General features: G+C 46.4%; 1 long non-coding RNA gene across 1 annotated transcript; it reads left to right on the forward strand.

Moving 5' to 3' along the window:
- Positions 1-8,988: 8,988 nt before the first annotated feature.
- On the forward strand, positions 8,989-10,198 carry LOC128797699 (uncharacterized). Its single transcript, XR_008434209.1, has 3 exons — positions 8,989-9,034; positions 9,137-9,441; positions 9,752-10,198. It is a non-coding gene; the product is annotated as an uncharacterized LOC128797699 (long non-coding RNA).
- The last annotated feature ends 9,577 nt before the right edge of the window (positions 10,199-19,775 follow it).

A 19,775-nucleotide genomic window follows, 5' to 3' on the forward strand; every position in this document is an offset into this window, starting at 1 on the left:
GCCAGTGGGAAAGAAATAAAAATGCAATTTCCTGACTCAGCTACAGAGGTTACAGGAGAACACTGTTCCCTGAAATTGTTCCCTGAAATATATATATATATATATATATATATATATATATATATATATAAAACAATTATATATATATATATATATATATATGTTTTGTTTTTTTTTTTAAAGGAAAGCTTTACTGAGCAGTGACTGCAGAGACTTTGGTGTGTTTCTTCAGTGCTGGGGGAGATTGGTATTCCCACTGCTGCTTTTTGGGATAGCAAGGAAAGAGGAGACTGTGATGCAGGAAGCCTCAGCAAGGGATGACCAGCCAGAATGGCTTTGGGAAAACCCCAGAAGCAATGAAACTTCCCAGGCCTGAAAAAGAGCTTGGTGCTGCAGACTGGATGTGGGTCACATGCCCTAAACTGTCATGTTGATGCCTTGTGGAGGCTGCCCTAGAACAGGCTGGACAGAGTTAAAGAATAAAGCAGGGATTTATTCCAAGGATCTCCTCCATGGATCCACCTTGGGCAGCACCAGAGCCCAGCCAGGGCTACACCCAAGATGAACCAAAATGGTCCCAAAATGCACGAGCGCTCCCGGGGGCTCTCACTGTGATCAGCTCTGCTCCATTTGCACCTTGCAGTTCATTGTCCCATTCCAGCTTCAGCCCATGCACTCCCATCCTGCTTGTTTTTCTCTCTCCAGCCCACGTTGTTTGTGCTCTTGGGCCTGAGGTTTGGATCATTTGTCCTTGGTGCCCAGCTAGAGAAGGAATTGTTTTGTCTCCCTGCTCTGCACAGAGAGCTCAGCATCCCCTCATGTGAAGCTCAGACCCACACACTAAAGCAGCACAGAATCTGAAAAATACAAAAGCCAAGACCTGAGGCATCAATGTTTCCTCCTGGCCTTTGGGGCCGTTGGGCTGGGCCAGGGCAGCTCACTGGACGTGTCTTTGTTTCTCCAGGGCTCCCAAAGTGTTGCACATCTTTGAGCAGAGCACGTTCAGACCTCTCTCCTCTCCTCCTGTGTTTCCCTTGGCACCTCTGCTGCTGATCACAGCCGTATCTTGTTTGACTGAATTGTTCCCTCTCTGCTTCCCTCAGCTCTCCTCTCTCAGCCAAGCCGTAAATCTGGGTTTGTAGCTGATGTTGTTCCCAGGGAAGCAACCAGGGAAAGTGCAGACAGGAGGGTTATGACTTCCCTGAGGGATGTGATCGAGTGGAAGAACTCGCCTATCAGGTGGAATAGATCCAAAGTAGTAGTCTGAAAAATGGGACTAGTGACCCAATTTGGAAGGAAACCACCCCTGTTCTAACTACTGTCTTCAGGGGAAAGCTTTTAATCTCTGCATTCCTCCCCTCTGAGATCTCATGCTGGTTTGGGGGTTTGAGTCATGTCAGTTGTTTCATCATTTGTACTGTTTGTTTCATTTGTTTTTCGTCAGATATTTTTCCTTTACCAAGTTGTTCATGGGACTGAATTACAGAAAGTGATTTACCAGCGGCTGTCCCCACCTGAGCTCTGAGTAGCCTCACACACAGGTCAGAGAGCTCTCAGAAATCCCACAGAGCCAGCACAGAAGACTTGTGACAAACAAAAGCAAGAGCACGAATTTCTGGTGGCCCTGTGGGTTTGTTTGGGGTCAGGGATGCTGTTTGCCTCTGCTTTGCCAAAAGCAAATATTCCCCTGGGTCTCCTTTAAGGAAAATAATTATGGGTTAAGTGCTGGGTGTTATTGTTTGTCCATTCCAGTGTGTGAGCACAGGCTGGCATCACAGCTGCTGCTGTACATGGAGCACAACACCTGGGACTTGTGGTGTACTTGTAGACAGGATTTACATGAAAATCTTTAATACTACAAGCAAAAAAAAAAAAAAAAAAAAAAAGCAGGAGCAGGATTTTTATTTTGATTAACAGTTTAGATGTCCTAGAGACAGTCAGGTTTTTTGGAAAAGGGAAGTTTTAAAGCTTTTGGGGAACTCCTAATGGAAAATGCAAGGGGGTGCTGAGGCACCAAGCTGACTTGAGGCCCTTCAGTGAGGGGAGGAGAGCACACATGATATGGGGAAAGTGCCAGAACCAGAGGCTGAGAATGCTGCTTTTCTTGTGCCAGGAATAAGCAACTGTAATGGCACTAAATAAAAACAATTGCAGAGAAAAGGCACAGCTGTGCCAAGGGTCTGGGGGAGCCCGAGATGTGGATCAAATCTAATCTCAGTATGTAGGAAAGTGAGGATTGGCTTAAATGTTCCTCTCTTGGAGGAATTTAGAAGCATTCAGGATCTTTGGGAATTCACATCCAGCACTGGAGTGCACTCCAGGAGTCAGAGTTCAAGCATATTTTGGTTAGAAAACACATTGCAGATGATGCAACTCCCTTTAATAGTGATGGTAATGTCTTGCAGTGGCCTCTGGTCCCTTTCAAATGAAAATCAGGGCCAGCCTGAATGTTGGCTCATCTTTTTCTCACTCTGCATGAATTTCTGGTGGCCCTGTGGGTTTCTTTGGGGTCAGGGATGCTGTTTGGCTCTGCTGTGCTGTTGGAGAGGAGCAGCCTGAAGGATTAGTGGGGGAATGTGACTATTTCCACCCTGCCCTAGGGTTATCCTGCCCCAGTCCTTGTCCTTTAAACAAAGGGAGCTAAGGGAGCTTTGGGGGAATTAAAGCAGCTCAATCACAGCAAGAGGCTGTTTGCAGGCTTTTTAACAACCATTGAAAAAACCTTCCAGCGTGGCATGTTCGAAGACAATAATTCCACACTGCATTTGGCTTTTCATTGGCATGTGTGAATGTGTCATATTCAATAGTGGAGGATCTCTAGGCTGGGGAAGAATATTCCTAGAATCACAGAATGGTTTGGGTTGGAAGGGACCTCAAAGAACATCTTGTTCCAATCTTCCCTCCATGTGCAGGGCACCTTCCACTAGACCAGGCTGCTGAAAACCCCATCAGCCTGGCCTTGAACACTTGTAGGAGTGGGATCTTGGTCAGTCATGGCAAGGGAGAATGGGAGAGCTTCACCTCTTGCCCTGCCACAAAGTCCTTTGTCATTGCAAGTGGCAGTGCTGCCCTTCCCCACCTGGGCACACCCTGCCTTCCTTTCTCCTCCTCTTAAATTAGGAATTCTTTTCGGGCAGCCACTGTCCCCATCTCAGTCTAGCTGAGCAGTTCCTGAACACAGTGATGCCTCACCACTCTTATTGTTACACAGTGGCCACAACAAATGCTTTTATGCACGTTATGGATTCCTTCCATCTGCCTGGCACGGTCAAAGTGCAGATCAGTGGGAGCTGAGATCGTGTGTTGAGCGTGCAGTAAAGCATCATTAGCACAGTTTGGCTGTGTAGCCCTGTGCAGTATCTTCCACCACAGGAATAAAATATTTGCAGGAAGAGAGTGGTTAGATCTGCTAAATGAATCCTTCAAAACCCTTGGGCGTGATACTATTGAGTAAAAGGATCTTTTGACACTCCTTGCAGCTGTAGAAACATTTGTGTGCTGTTTAGGGGTTGTTCTGTCAGCAGCAGAGCGCTCAGAGTCTATGAAATAAAGCCTGGCAGCACCTTTAAAGATGGTTTGGTGCTCAAGATCTCAAGGAACAGCCTCTGAGTTAGTGTCCCAAAGGAGCAGAGAGAGGAGCCCCAGACCTCTTTCCTGGGGAACAGGCTTGTGATCTCCACTCTCTGCATCTGGTGGGCATGAGCTAAAGAATTCTATCCTGCAGCCTGGTGAGGAATTTAAGAGATTGTATGGACAGACTGGATTTACCACAGACATAAATAATGCTCTCCTTTTGCTCCAGTCGCACTGAGCCATGTCTGTGTCCCTTTTCCTTCAAATAAATGTAGATGATGACTCCTTGTCCTCAAGCAGCGAGCTGGGCTCTGGTGTGGCTGCAGGGATTCCTTCCTTTGCCCCTCCTCAGCAGGTGACAGGATCTTACCTGTAAAAACCTTGCAAGCCCTGCTTCCTTAAAACTCTACAGCCTCCAGAAGGGTTGGAGATGGGAATTGATGTGTCAGCAGCAGCTGTGAGGTTGAAGGGTGTATGCAAAGAGCAATCAATGCAAATTCAGAAAGCCAAGTTGGCAAACTGCTCAGAAGTCACAGATCAAACTCGTCGCTGAAGGGTTGTTTATTAGCTATAGCATTTTGATAATGATTATCATCCTACATTAAAGCCTTGGCTTAATCCCAATTTTCCTCCCCACAAATTAGGAACAGTTGCACCAAGGGCTGGTCTAGTGGGAAATAAGAGAAAGGGGGTGATGTTAAACAGTGGTGAGGAGATCCAGCAACCCTCAGTACCCTGCACTGGGAATGAGCACCAAACCTCACCAGCAGCCACTGCAAGACACCAGCAGCTCTTCTTACCCTGATTTCAAGGAGGAAAAAGCTTTTCTGTTACAAACAAGTGGTTTCCAAACTGTTGACCCCAAGTGGTTTTGGACATCGTGGAAAGGAGGCTGCAGACCTGCCTGGTGCTTGATCTGTCACAGCTTCTGGGGGTAGTTCTCTGGCCAGAAGTGTTTGGGTATTCATTGTCCTTCATGTTTATGTAAGAGGTTCCCACTGTGTAGCCACAACCAATACTATGGGTGAGGCTGGAACTAACCCAGAGTGCAAACTTGCCCCATATTTGGTAAATTTCTTGACTTCTGATATGTTTGCAAAGCCATGGAAGCAATTACTTTGGCCAAAAATTTGTATGATGAGTTTCTCCCAATTGCAGTGAATTATCCATGAGCAGTTTAAATTTTGATGACACACTTATATAATTTAAAGTAGTTCTGACACTTGCATATAATTTAAAGACATTCACAAAATAACTTCTGGTTTGTAAATGGGAGCAACCAGTGCAGGAGCACATATGGAAAAGCTGAGCTTGGATCCCTGGTGATTAGTGCTGGCACTGCAGGCACAGCCTGCTCTTTGTGCAGTTTGGAGTATGACCAGTTCAAACTTTTTACAGCAGAAAGAGTTTTCCAAAGCAGCTTTAAAGTGAATGTCAAAAGATCATTAGTTGATATGCAAATAAAGAAATTATCTCTCATAGAAAGGACTTCTCCTTCCCACTGAGGAATTGAAACTTGTTTTGTCCCTTAGAACAATCTCATCTCCAAGCCCTGCTTGTGTTACTTGGCAAGTGCTGCCCAAATCTGATAACCTTGGCAGTGTGTGGCTTTGAGATTCTGTTTTTTGCAGAGCTGCTGTTGAAATCCCAGCTGAAGGAAGCAACAGTCTCATCACTCCACTGCCCACTAAAACATCTCAATGAGAGCAGGAAAACAGCTGGCAGATTGAGATGAAGCCTGGTTACTTCAGCCCAAACTCCTGGCCTGCAAAGTAGCTTTGCAAAGCAGGAGGGATTTTGAATGGGGTCAGTGGGAACTGGGAACATGATCTTTGGGATCTTTGGATGTGCCTGGTGAACACTTTCATGGCAACTGTGGCCCATCTGGCAGGGCCACCACACGTGTGATGGTGGTGGCCACGAAAGCTGCAGTGAGTTACAGCTGGAGCTGTAGGACCAGACCAGAACCTGTTTCTTCAGAAGAATGGTTTTTACTGCCCCTTCTGCAGCACTGGGAGCCTGTGGCAGAGCAAAGCAGGACCGTGTCATGCTGTGGGTGTCTCTGAGCAGTTGTCTCTGGACTTGCCTGTGTCTCTCTTGTCCTTCCCAGCCACAGGATATCAGCAGTGTCTGCTCTGCTGAGAGCTGAGGGGAGATTCTCCCCTCCTAATCCAGCACTGGAAAGCCAGCTAGGCAGTCAGTGGTGCAGCTGGGACACCTGAGCCTGTGAAGAGAGGCTTTTCCACCTTTCCCTGCAGATCTAACTCAAGGCTGGGTGACTCACCTCACACTGAGGGGTCACTGGAGACTGCACTCCAGTTTAAGGTGGCTGAAAAATTACTAGAAATGATGTGAGCATTGCCTCAGAGCTAACAACTCCTGGGAGCCACCAGTCAGCACTGAGGCCACTGTCCCCTGTTCCTGCTGTCCCCAGTAAACACTCTTAGGGTGACCAAGCAATGTGTGCTGATGAACGTGTACTGGCTCATTTATCCTCAATTTCTTTACAGACCAGGTAAAATCTTAACCCCCAGGTTTGTTTTTGGACTCAGCCCAGGTAAAGGCCAAAGGCTTCCCTGTGCACAGCAGTGGTTCTGTTGAAGCAGCCTTGGGCACTGTGAGCCCTTGCTGGCCTGTGGTTTGCTCTCTGGTTTGGTTCCTTGTGAAGGTTCTGCAGGTCCATAATGAAAACCAGCTCTACAGTCCCCTGTTCCCTGGTGCAAGTGTTCATGGTGCTGGAGAACCCTCTCTTGGGGGAGTGTGGATCTGTCTTGGGGACACTTTCCTACAATTTATATGAGTCCAAAACCTAGTATCAGTCCAAAACCTGGTATCAGAAATACCAGGTAGAACCTGGTATCTTCTACCTGGCAGAAGAAAATATTGGCAAAGAAATTCTTCAGCACCATCTGCTTATGCTACTCTTGCCTGCTGTATCCCACTGCTCAAAGTCAGCATTAGTGGAAATTCCAGCTCTGTTGTGTCTGCCTGCCACTGCTGCATGGCTATTTATCTCCACACAGCTGCTGCTGAGGTTTAAGAACTTTGTTTAGTCCCCCAGTCTCTGATGATGTCAAGGATTTTTGTGCAGTTCGTAAAATTGCCCATTCATATAAATGTGTCTGAATAGTTTCCATGGGAACACCTGCTCCACACAGGGAAATGTGATTTGCCTTTATGAATAAATATGGAATCTTGCTACCTTGGAGAACCTAGGCTAGAAAAGGAATGGCTGCTCGAAGAAATAGTGCATGAGAGGCCACAAGCCCTGGGTCAGCACAGCCAGCAGCAAGACCAAAGACTGGGGGAGAAAAGTCTCAGAAATTCACTGAGGCTGAACCCTCAGGTGTTGCTTGCAGCAGGATTCCTGGTGCAATGAGAAGATTTGGACTTTGACTGAGAGTCACCGAGGTGGCACAGGTCTTACTGTCCCTGCAGTGTCACCTGGGGTGGGTCTTTGTGAGCAGCTTGTCTTCCATGGGGTGAGCACCAAGGTCTGAGGTGAAGGTTTTTCAATTATGTGGCATTTCATGAAACCAGCCTGTGCTTTTGCAGCAGCTCTGGAGACTGAGGGGAAAAAGGGCTGGATGTCCTTTTAGTCGGGAGGGAGGCTGGTGAGGAGCTTCCCCTGGAGCTGGAGCCCATACTGGCAATGAAGCAAATTTTAAATTATTTTGCTTAAGTTTTATGTTGGAGACAATAAAACAAAGAAGTGAATACTTCAGGAAGGTCTTGTTTTTTTCTTTAGAGGATAAAGAAGCCCTCTCCTCAACCCTGTAGGAGGGTACAGGAGTACTTAAATTCAAGTATCTTCATCCACATGCCAAGCAGGCAGGCTGTTCAGCTGGTTTCCTTTGCAGCCAAGTGCATCTGTGACCTGGGATAGGTACAACTACTTGTCACAATGACAAGCTGAGAGTTTAAATTTGTCAATTCATTTCTGTTTGCAAGTGTTCAGCCACAACCTGAATGAATCACAAAGCAGCCAGCAAAGGATGGCATTAACCTTGAGGTTTTGTTTGTTTGATTGTTTGGATTGTTTCCTTGGTTTTGTTATTCTGAATATTAGTACGTCACAGAGATTTCTCCCAGTTCAGACTGGCAGCTCAGAGTTGTGCCTGTGTTCTGCTGCCTCTGCAGCAGAAGTTCAATATACAGCATAGCTGTGATCTTTAGAGTCTCCTTGGGATTAGTGGAACTAGAAACCTGGAAACATGAAGTAAAAGGCAGCTGTAAATGTACATGACCAACTCCATTCCTGCTATTTCCCTTCATGGCAGGGCTGCAGCAGCCTCTGAGAGTTGGTCATTGGGTAAGGGACCCTTATTTTCTGGTCACTTTTGAGGGCATTGTCTTCTTTATATTTTCCTTGCCCTCTGACTGTCTCATGTTTTCTCCATTTTAATCTTGCTCTTTTTCTCTCTCATCTCAGTGTCATGCTTGTGCTGTAGCTCTATCTCAGCCTCTCTGTTTGTCCTGCTATTTGTCACGTCGATTCCACGGTGCTTGGCACCTTCTGAGAGAAGTCAGCTAATCCTACTCCCAGTCCTCAACCAGAACCTATGAGGAGTGATATTTTTCAGACTTTACTAATTCCAGAGAGCATTAAACTTGGAGATGAGGACTGAAAACAGAGCTGAGGAATACAGCACATGACAGTTACAGCACATTTGTTACTGAGCATCCACGTTAAAGCAGGATTAATGATTGCACACTGCCTGCTGCTTTTAATGAAGCCTGAATTTCCAAAGGGGATGCTCATTTGAGCAGGAGGGATGTGCAGAGGAGCACACCGTGGTAGGTCTAAGCAGCAGAGGCCAGCAGAGGGATCCCTGGATTGCTGCTTTCCTCCTTCCTGCTTCGCTGAGAAATTCCAGGTATGACAGAAGTAAAAACACAAAGTGATGGGGCAGCATCTGGCGTCTGCTGGTGCAGCCGGGCTGTGGGCAGCAGTCTGTGTCTGATCTCCTGTCTGCCCTCACCCCCACCCCTCCGTGCTCAGGGAGTTTGTGCCTGCTCACTGCTCCTAGCAGGCCCAGCTGGATGGATTTAGCAGGAGCAGGGAAAGGCTCCTGAAGGCAGCGTCTGTATCCCTGACGCCCCTGGAGCTGGTGTGGTGCCCACATGCCACGGATACCGTGCGAGCACGGAGAGTGAGGATCATTTCACAAAAATGGAGTTTTGTTTTCCATCTCTTCTCAACACAGAATTACAGTAACATGAGTCCTTCCGAGCGCCAGCATGTGCTCGTGGGCTGGGTACCAAGTTCCTGCTCTGGAGCTGCACAAGGGCTGGAATTAGCGGGCGAAGGCACGGACTGTTCCCTCAGCTCTGTCTGCATCACAGTTGTCACAAAGGTCAGCACTGTGATGCCAGCCCAGTTCCCTTTCTCCCAGCTGCAGTCACCACTGATGGCTCGGGTGAGGCGGCTCCCCGGAGCCACCGGCTCCCTTCCTGGAAGGTTGGCTCACTGGTGTTCTTTGAAGCTGGATCCTGATGCCTTCCTTGGAATTACCTTCCAGATGACACCTTCCTCATGCTCCTTTCCCTTCTGTGCTTACAGAATGACCACGTGTGTGCCCTGGTGGGGTGACACTGGTGACATGTGCGTGGCCTGGTGACCGTGTGGTGGCATTCCTGTTGGGTGCCACCCTGGGAGTGCTGCAGTTTTACACTCATGAGGGCAAAGAGTTTGCTTTGGGGTGAGGGGTGCCCTGAGGAGCAGCTCAAGGCCACTCTCTGGTGTTTATCCCAAGGTGTGAGGATGTCCCCATCGTGCTCCTCATGGCCACATGTCCCCGAGTCCTGACCATGACACCACCTCCCTCCTCTGCTTTCCTTGCCTGAAGAGCTGGCTGTCAGCCAGAGGTGCTGAATTCTTAATCCTACCATGCTAATTTTCACCATCTTCTCCCTCTGCCTTTTTTTACTGTGGCTTCTCCTGACGTCCCTTGTCCCCACGAGGAGAGGTCTGGACAGCAGCTGAAGCCACCTTCTGCTTCGTGCAGCCTTTTGTTTGTACTCTGTCTTTGAGATGTTAACAACTCTGAATATTTTACACCACTTTCCACCCTTTCTAAGACATCCATCTCAGAGGGAGTTTCATAAAATGGCTCCACAAATCATGATCTCTAACAACCAAATGCTGTTTTCCTTTTGTGGCGGCTGACCTCATCAGGAATGGGCTGCAAACCCCCAAAATTTGTCTTGAGAAGCCATCATCAACCAGCCCGTCTCACCCTGACATCCTGAAGACCACAGGCTGCTTAACATTTGATGCATTTTGGCACCCTGACTGGTTTGTGGCCATTTTTTTGTGTGTTATTTAAGATGTGTTTTGGCAATGTGACTATTTTGTGGCTGGTTTTCTGTGTCTTTTTTGAACTTGGTTATGAAAATGTCTGTGATCTATTACCAGCCAAGGCCAGAGACAGACCAATAGCATGATTTATTGTCTCCTAGAACTAGAAAACAGCTTCTGTCTCTGTACAGGCTTATCTCCCATCCAGTATCTTAAATTCTTCCATCTAATAACAATTAAATAGATCTTTGAGAGCATCTTTTATCTTAAAACTTGTGGGGTTTAAGCCCTGGAGAATAATTTAATGCTTAAAGTAAAAACTGCACAGCTCTAAAACAATCAGGTCTGTGTTATTCAGAAGAGGTGATTTTTAATGTTAGAGAACATTTTCAGGTTTCTCTGTGATAGCAGCACATTCTCTCACAAGCAGAGAATTTTTTATCCATCTGAAATAGTTTAAAATTCATTTGTATAAGGTAAAAAGATAATCTGGGCTATCACTATATAAGGAGGCATTTAAAGTCTAGTAGGACCAACTAGAATGTGTGTAGGTTCAGCCAATAAATGATTTGACACTGGTTTTTGCAACAGCTTTGGAATAGCCAAAGTTTTACTGTTCCATTTTTCTTCTGTAGCTCACAGAGGCTCTGAGTCACTTTATCAATGACTGCTGCAGCAATCTGCTCTTGGCAGGGTGAAAAAAAAATAATGCCCCAGTGGATTTTCTTGGCTTTTTTTGGCCCTGAGGCCAAATCTTCAAAGGCAAATGCTTTTGTGCTTGCTGAACAAGGAAGGCAAAGGTGGTGGGTAGGGATGCAGCTCCATGAAGGATGATTTACAGAGGGCTAGGGTGTGCCCTGACACCATATTTTGGGGGAATTTGGCTTATTTTGCCCTGCCCTGCTGGTGAAGTGCTTTCTTGACTATAGGAATGTTTCTGTTGAGCAATGCAGAGCTGCTGCTGGGATAAATAATTCATGGGAAATCAGGCGTGGAAAAAACTTGCAACATTCAATCAGATTTTTTTTTTTTTTTTCCTTTTAAAATTCAGGCAACTGCTGACCTAATTTATCTCAAGGATGAGTTTAGCTGATCTGGACAGACAGGGATAAATTTAACATTAGAAGTGGCGGGGAATGATGTGATAATGAAATATTGAACCCTTTTGCCACTCAATGCTCTTCCCCTCCCATCCTGTGCTGGCTGTTCCTGCTGACATCTGGATGAACGTGTGGCTTGGTATCTGGAGTGTTGGGCCAGAACTCAGGGGTTTGGGATGGAAACACAGCAAAGGTTTGCTCTGGGAGCACATGCAGAGACCTCTGTACGTGGGTATTCCCAGCTCTGGCTCTGGACACGTCCTCAGTGTTGCTGGGAGCTACTGCAGCTTCGTTTGGGGAAATATTTCTGCTGGTTTCATTGTTCTTTTTGCTGTCACTTCTGTTTTCTGGTGTTTGGATTTGTTTTCTTCCTCTTGCTAGACTGGAATATGCAAAGCAGGGCCTGATTTCAGAGTGGGAGGAGGGCCCTGAGGAATGAGCATCAAGCCAGAGACAGCCAAGAAAACCTGTGGTGTAGGACGACAAAGCCCATCCTGAGACAGCAAGGCAGCCTCAGTTTTCCTGATTATTTTCAGAATTTCCTTCAGCGCACTTTTCTGTGTGATTAACAGCTTCAGTACCACAGTAATATTTTCTTTAATTCCTCAATTCTTTATGAATAAAACATTCCCCCTTTCTAAAACATAAAAGAAGACAGTGTGTATGACTCAAGGAGTTGCTGGACCTTTTCATATTCCATAAGACCATGGAAACATCAGCAAGTGCCAGCAGAGAGTTCAGCAATACCTGGAGCAACATCACACTACCTTCTTTGTGGTGGGGTGTTGGCCTGACAGCTTTGAAAAAGAACATGCAATTTTGAATCAATAAGAAGAAGCAGAATTACTAAAAAATAGCCTTTTTTTTTTTTTTTTTTTTTTTGGTACAGTTGGAACAAGGGTTGGGATACAATCCCCTGCAGCTGGAGGTGTGCTGTTTGCTGAGCATGCTGGTAATTTTTGATCTCAAATGTTAGTGCTGTTACTGATTGAGTGCATTGGCTTGCTCAGGGGTTTCTCCACATGACTTTCAGCCAGTATTGACCCTGCTGCTGTATGTCCTTACCTTGTGATTTAGCTGGAGGTACAGTGTGTTTTCTTGCCTGCTGCAGATTTCTGCTCTGCCATATCCTCCTGTGATCACCCAGGAGTCAGTGCTGGATGTGGGAATAGCTTCATTGCCACATCCCCTCCAGGAGAAGCGATTTGTGTGTGTCCTGCAGGTCACACTCATTCCCCCTCAGAGCTTTACAGACAGAACTTTCTCAGGCTGGCAATGGTGTTTTTGCAGCCCCATGTGCAGACTCTGCTGTAGCCAGTGCTGCTTTCCAGCAGCAATTCCCATTGTCCTTGTGCTTCCCATTGTCCTGAGATGGTGCTCAGAACCTCAGCAATCCTGCCTTGACTCCTTAGGCATTCCTAAATGTGAGATGAGGTTCACAGGAGAACAAGCTCAGACTTTAGTTACCAAGATTAAAGAGTGAAGAACTTGATGCTTCTGCTGTAAACCTGGAAACAAGCAATTATAAGAACAATCAGTCCTAGATAATTGGGGGTTTCAGTGGTTGTGCTCCATCCTCTTCAATTTGAGGCCTTCTGAGTTGTGCTGTGGGCTGGAGATGTTTTCTCATGCTGCTTGCCCTTGGCACAGAGCCTGGGAGCTGAGGCATGTTATTCTTCAGTGCTGTGTCTGGAGTTGAGAATGGAGTTCACATCTCCTGCCTGTAATTGTCTTCTAAATTGCTTCTGCCCTGATTTGACTGAGATGGCTTAATAGATATTCCTGAGCTCTTGATAGAGTAACAGTTGTTTTTTGCACCATATGGCAGGAAAGAAGAAGAGGTTAATTATAAATGCTTTCTGTGAAGCTTGGGAAGTGCAAGGCATTAATTACCAAAGCTCTGTGCAGACAGCCCAGATTACCTCTTGGTTCATTATCAACACAGTAATAAGTTGCCTTATCTGAGTATGTCTGTGTGAGCAAACACAACCATCCCAGAGTCTATGCTGGGATTTTGGGTGCTGCTAACTCCCTAATCCAGCGAGAATTGCCATAAAATCTGAGATGGTGTGTGCTGAAGGGATTGGCTGGGGGATGGCTCTTGGGGCTGTGTCAGGGGAAGCCAGCTGAGATGGCCTGGGAATTCTGGTTATCCCCCAATAACTGAGAGAATCCAGTGGGTGAGGGGAGCAGGGAGAGCAGAAAGGATGGTGGACAGCAGGAACAGGGTGTTCATCCCTGCTGAGCTTGGGGACAGGGCTGTCTGAGCTGTGCGTGGCACCCGTGCTCCTGCCTGGAAGGATGATCCCACCTGAGGTTATTTTTACAGTGGGAACAGTGCACAAAGGGTCACAGGACATTACACCCAGCCTTGCTAAGCCAATTTTGGTCTAATGATCACAGTCATTGGCCTCCTCCCAAAATCATGGTGATCATCACACAGGCATCCCTCACCCCAGGCTAACCTCAGGAGACCTTTACTTCCAAGGACAAGTGAAGTTTCAGTGCCAGCTGAAACCTCAGCTCCTGGTACCCACTGCAGCCTGAGGGAGTTTCCCAAGGTCTGCCCTGGCATCTGGGTGCTGTGCAGGACCAGGGCCTGGCCCAGAGGTTCACAGAATTCACAGAATCACTGGGTTGGAAGAGACCTTCAAGATCATCAAGTCCAACCCAGCCCCAACACCTCAACTCAACCCTGGCACCCAGTGCCACATCCAGTCTGTGTAAAAACACACCCAGGGATGGTGACTCCACCACCTCCCAGGGCAGCCATTCCAGAACTTTATCACCCTTTTTGTAAAACACTATTTCCTAATATCCAGGTTCTGACTGCTCTGGCTTAGCCAGGCCCTGCCTGCAGAGCCTGTGAGACTGTCAGGAGCTGCCACCCAGCAGGGTGAGGAATGGGTATAGTAAAAAGTGTCAAACCCCAGCTTAGGGAAGAAATGATGATGTCTGGCTGCAGATCAGAAGGCTGAAGGATAGCTTTATTAAAACGATACTCTATTACATTAATATACTATTTAAAGAGATACTATCCTATTCTACATACTCACTTCTTACTCACCTCTCTAACTAACTCAAACTGTGACTCTGCTGAGAGCCCGAGCCACAGCTGGATCCCACTGGGCACTGACCCCAAACAACCTTCACCAGAATCCAGCCCAGCAATCACTGCTGGTGAACAATCTCCACACCACATTCCACATGGGGAAAACAAAGGGGCAGAGATAAAGATTGTTTTCTCTTCTCGCTGTGCTTCTTCAAGAAATCCTGAGAGACAGAATGATGTCTCTCTGTCCAGAGAATGTGAAGGTCACAGAATGGGGGAGTCCCCGGCTGTCCTGGACAAGGACCCTGCTCAGGGGGCAGTCATGAAGAGTTACAGCCCCAGGTTGTGCTGTGTCTCCTCTGTGGGATGGTCATGGTGAGGGTGAGAGTGGTGTAACTACTCAGGGTAAACTCTTGAGGAACCTCACCTGTTTCATGAATTTGTTTGAGAATCCTTTTCCAGTTAGAAACCAGGGCTAGCAGTAGAGATAAAATTTGGCTTATATATCTCGTCCCGTCAGAGGAGGAGGAAGACAAATGTGTGTGAGAAAATGCCTTGAGCTTTCATTTGAAGTGACTTTGATTGTTCCATTGAGCTGACATCCCACTCTGATGCATTTCTACACTTGCACATTTGAATCATGCTATGTCATTTAATCAAAACTACCTCTACTACTAATGCTGTTCCCCTGAACAGGCTGATAAAATCTCTGAGAAGCCCTAAGGCTGCTTACTTTACAGCACAAATTATTACTGAGCTCAGTTTTTATGACCTGTCCTGCTTTATTTTTGTGCTCCTTGCTGCTCAGTGCAACGCAGCTGCTGACTGAAGTACACCCCAAATGCTGGGAATTTACCAGTATGGCTATGACAAGCATAGCTGGATTCTTGGTGTGGAGCCACAGCATCCCAAAGCCTTCTGAAACCAACTTGGCTTTTACTGATGCTGCTCTAATCCCATCTCTGCTCCCACACCCTCATCCCAGCCCCTCTTCCTTTGCAGTCCTCACCTGGGGGCTGGGAAGACCAATGGAGTGTGGGGAGAAAAATACTGAGTACATGCTCAAAAGGACCATCATGTAAATTCCTCCTTCTCCTTGAGGAGGTCTGGGGACACATTCAGAATATCTCTTCCACAGTGTGCAGCTGAGCACTTCTGCTCTGTGGAAGAACTCCAGTCTGTCCACAATTTAAGATGAGACTTCATATTTTTTTTATGCAAGTGTTACAAGCCAGGCTTGTTTGTGTGCTTTGGGATTTTATTTCAATGAGGGATATTAAAAGTTAATTTCAGCAGCATCCTGGGAGTGGTAGTTGATGTCTTTTGGAGCCACATAAGATACTGGAGAGTAGTTTATAAAAAAGCTTTTGGCACCAGAGCCCTGTGAATTGAACAAATTCCTGTATGATCTGCCCTAGAAATCTATTTTGTTTTGTACCTTCTTATCTTTGTTAGATATCTACTCATAGATCAGTGCAATTCTTTAGATAGAGGAGATCAAGCTTCTATTGCAGTTTTCCTAAAAAAGCTGTGAGCAGCTCCTGTGCTCTTCTGGTCAGTCATAAACTTTCCAGCTGAAATCCATCTTTGGTCACATCATTAAAGTCCCTTTTAGTGGGTTACAACCTCCAGCTCAGCTGGAGGCAATTATTATCTGATATGTACCCTGAGTAGGACATAATTATACTTGTCACTAAGTGGCACTGTGTAAATTAGTCTTTAATTGCTGCACATCAAATGAGCAGCTACCCAGCCATTTTTCTGTGAGATAAAGAGTTCCAGCATTAGCTTCATCACTCTGCCTTCTGCCTTCACCCAGCTTCTCATTTGTTCTCTTTGGTGCCTAAGATGCAATTTCATGTGATGAGACCTTCTTAACATATTTGGCTTTTGCCCTGTAAACCCTCTTTGGTCTTAAATATGGTGGTAGAGAGTTTAACATTAAAAACACAGGAGTAATGGAGAAGATGTGTCCTTCAAGTCCTGCTGTAAAGATAGAATTATTGCACATAATCTGGGGCCAGAAACCCTTTTCTGGCTGCTATGTTGATAAAACAGGAGCCATCACAGGGCCTGAGGAATGCATGATTTAGTTGGGCTGTGCTTTGGGGGTTTTTGCTTTAATATGGAGTGGCTCACTCTGTCTGAACCTCATTAATGTCTGTGAACTTCAGCCCTCTTGATAAGTTAGGAGTTAATAGAGGGGAGGAAAAGCCTGATTGCTGTGGTGCAAAGCTGTTTATCTTATCTGGCAACATCTGGACCTTGCACCAGACTGCTCCCCTTGGCTGCATTCCCAAGCCCTGGCTGTTTTTGGGATGGATGGACACGTATCCTGCTGGTTCCTGCTGCTGGGGCCGGGGCAGGCACACTCATGGCCCATGCATTCCTGCCCTCAGCTGCTGGGGAGCCTTCCCCAAACCACTCAGAGAGGCAGTTCTGAGCATTTCTCACCCAAAAAACTCCTTGCTTGCTCTCCACACCGATGCTGGCGGATCAAGAAGCCATTTCAAGAGGCTCAGTTCTATGGTATTGGGGAAAAATCCAGATGTGGATGGAAACCTGAGGGGAGTGTAACTGCTGGAGGACGTGTTTAGTCCACGTGCTGGTTTTGGCTGTCGACAGTCCAAAATGTGGCTTCTATTCTCCCCTCTCTTGTGGTACAAAGCAAACAGTGCTGGTTAGTAGGGTGGATATGGCTGCTGGAGCCAGGTGTTTGCTTTTTTATGCTTCTGTCCCTCTTGCTGACACCAGACACCCCTTGGCAGAGAGGCCTGGAGGAGCAGCCAGGGCACGCAGCCAGCCCGGCCTGGGTTTACATTCCAGGCTGTAATTTCTAAAGCAGTTTATGCCGTGAAGTGTGGACAGACTGTTCAGAATAACAGCAGGAATGTTTCCAGTCAGAGAAAACCTCAGCACTGTGCTGACGTGAAGCCTTTCCTGTCCTCTGCCTCAGCGAGCAGGGTCTGTGGCCAGAGAGAGCCTTCCTGTCCTGGGAAGGGGCTGCTGCCCTGGCCAGGAGCTCAGGCACTAAATTCAAAGTTATTAATCCAAAGCTTTGCACCAATATGTTGTCATCAACATATAAATGCAGTCAAAAGCCAACTTTCCAAATTGCTTGCAGCCTGCGAGCCTCCCATCACAAGGTTTTGGTTTGGGTCCTTTATGGTGGTCTTTCCTCCAGAAATTCCGCCTGAGGAAATGCTGCATCAGGAAGACCCCAAAAAGCCTTTTTAGTTTGTTCTTCTTCACTATCTTTATCCTGCCCTTGTCTTTGGCACAAGGCTTTCCCAGGGTGGATGTGCCAGGACAGGGCAGTGAGTCCATGGGTGCTGGGCAGCAGGAGCATCAGCCTTGAGCTGAGCTGGAATTCCAGCTGGGACTGATTTAGGTAGCACAGGGCAGTATGAAAAAATAGACCTGGGTTTCTCTTGATCTTCTTTGTCACACCTGTGAGCTCATCTGAAGGGCTAGAAACTAAACTGTATGTATTTTTTTAAAGTAAGGCCATGTTTTCCAACAATTCAGGGATTTCAGGAACCAGAATGTTTTTAAAAAAATCACTTTACATCTGAGAGTTCATAGAAAATTGTTGGAGCTGGTGGCACAATGTTCTCTTGTAAGGTTGATAGGGCAATGACAAATCTGGTTTTAAAAGTCCTTGATTTCCATCTCTGTGGAGTCATTATTTCTGCCTTGTATGTACACAGAAAAACATACATGGGCTTGGACATTTATTTCTCATATATTTGGTTCATTGAAATCTCAGTTGGGGTGCTATTTAAGTGATGAATTTACTGTTACACAAAACTGGGGAAATTCAGGGCTGTGGCAAAGACTCTTGTGGTTTAGAGCTGTAGGTGTTTACTCTAGACTACTCCTAAATGAGACCTCAACACTCTGACTTTAGCACATTCCAGCCCTGAAAATCATCACAGGCTGACCACACAACTGTGCACTGCCAGTGAGGAGTCCTGGTGATGCCTCAGGTTTTGGCTTTTATGTTTTACAAATTCTGTGCTGCTTTAGTGTGTGGGTCTGGGCTTCATATTATGGGATGGTGAGCTCTCTGCACAGAGCAGGGAGACAAAACAATTCCTGCTCCAGCTGGGGACCAAGGACAAATGATCCAAACCTCAGGCCCAAGAGCACAAACACCGTGGGCTGGAGAGAGAAAAACAAGCAGGATGGGACTGCATGGGCTGAAGCTGGAATGGGACAATGAACTGCAAGGTGCAAATGGAGCAGAGCTGATCACAGTGAGAGACCTCGTGTCCATTTTGGGACCATTTTGGTTCATCTTGGGTGCAGCCCTGGCTGTGTTCTGGTGCTGCCCAAGGTGGATCCATGGAGGAGATCCTTTGAGTAAATCCCTGCTTTATTCTTTAGCTCTGTCCAGCCTCTGCTCTAGGGCAGCCTGCAGAAGGCATCACTGACACACCCAGTGTCTTTGATAATGAGCTGCTTCTCTCTGCCCCATGGAAATAAATCAAAATGTGGCTTCTGTCTCCTCCAAGGGAGGGATTGTTGCGTTCCATCCTAACCAAACACTTCATTTACCCCGTGGGTGTTAATCCTACAACCTCCATCCAAAGACAATCTCCATCCATTTCTCTTTTTTTTTAACTCCTGCGTGCCGAGATCCCCAGGATACAGTGAAACTTCTGGAACTGTAACAGACACAAATCTCTGTAATTCCATAAACAAATTTTCTCTGGCTTCCCTTTGAGAGGTTTCTCACTGTCATCTGTGACGAGTAAATCTGTGAGCTCCCTCAGCCTGGTGCCTTTCACATCCTGCCACGCTCTCCCTTCTGGCTGCTGCCAGGGACTTACTAAAGGGTCAACATTTATTAAACACAGACTTCCGTAGCCTACAGCTGGCAAAATTTGTTCTTAAGGCCTGCCTGGGAATTTGGCAGGGCTTTTGGTGGCTGGTTGCATAAGCTAGGCTTTACTCAAGGTAAATTTAGTTTCCCCCAAAGAGTATTGATGATTTCCTTTCATTCAGGCTTTCTAAATTGGACAGGCAGTATAATTTCTGTGGGGTGGTTGCCACAGGGGCTGGGTGCTGGTTTTTGTTTTTTTTTTTTGGTAAATATTTGTCAAATTAAATGTTGCATTTGCTTCTGCTGGCTTTTGTACCCTTGTTTGTGGTGAAATCCTCAAATACCTGAGCTAATGCATTTGCTGTCAGGGATGCCTTTGGGAAAAGTCACTGTGAGTGATTTGCAGGAAGTAAATGTATCAATTTGCAAGTGTGAAAATTTTCATCCGAAATCCAGGTCTGTGAGTCTGTTGAAATCTCATCTGACACTGGTGTCCAATCCAAACTGAGTGACAAAAATCAGAGCATTCTCTGAAGAAATACCTGCTGGAAATGAATCCAGTAAATGATAATGGGCTCTTTTTAAATCATGAGAGGCGAAGAAGGAAAATACAAGAAATTATTGTCTTTGCTTCACTCTGAGACATGGCTCTGGCCACCTTGCACTTGCTGATTAGTCATGTGGGCATCAAGGGAGTGTAAAGCATCTCTCTCCAAAGAGATGCAAAGAAACCATGTCACAGGATGCACAACTGGGCTCAGGAACCAGTTAGTGGCATCATGACAGGCACTTTCATGGTCTGTTTTATTATGGCAAATGAGGACCATCTCCATTGCATGGATCCTTGGAACTTGTCACTTGTAATAAATACACTGTTAATGCATCAGTTGCCCAGAGCATGAAGGTGATTGTTGTATCCAT

The sequence above is a fragment of the Vidua chalybeata genome, chromosome 19, assembly GCF_026979565.1.
Source record: "Vidua chalybeata isolate OUT-0048 chromosome 19, bVidCha1 merged haplotype, whole genome shotgun sequence".
In the NCBI taxonomy this organism is placed as follows: Eukaryota; Metazoa; Chordata; class Aves; order Passeriformes; family Viduidae; genus Vidua; species Vidua chalybeata.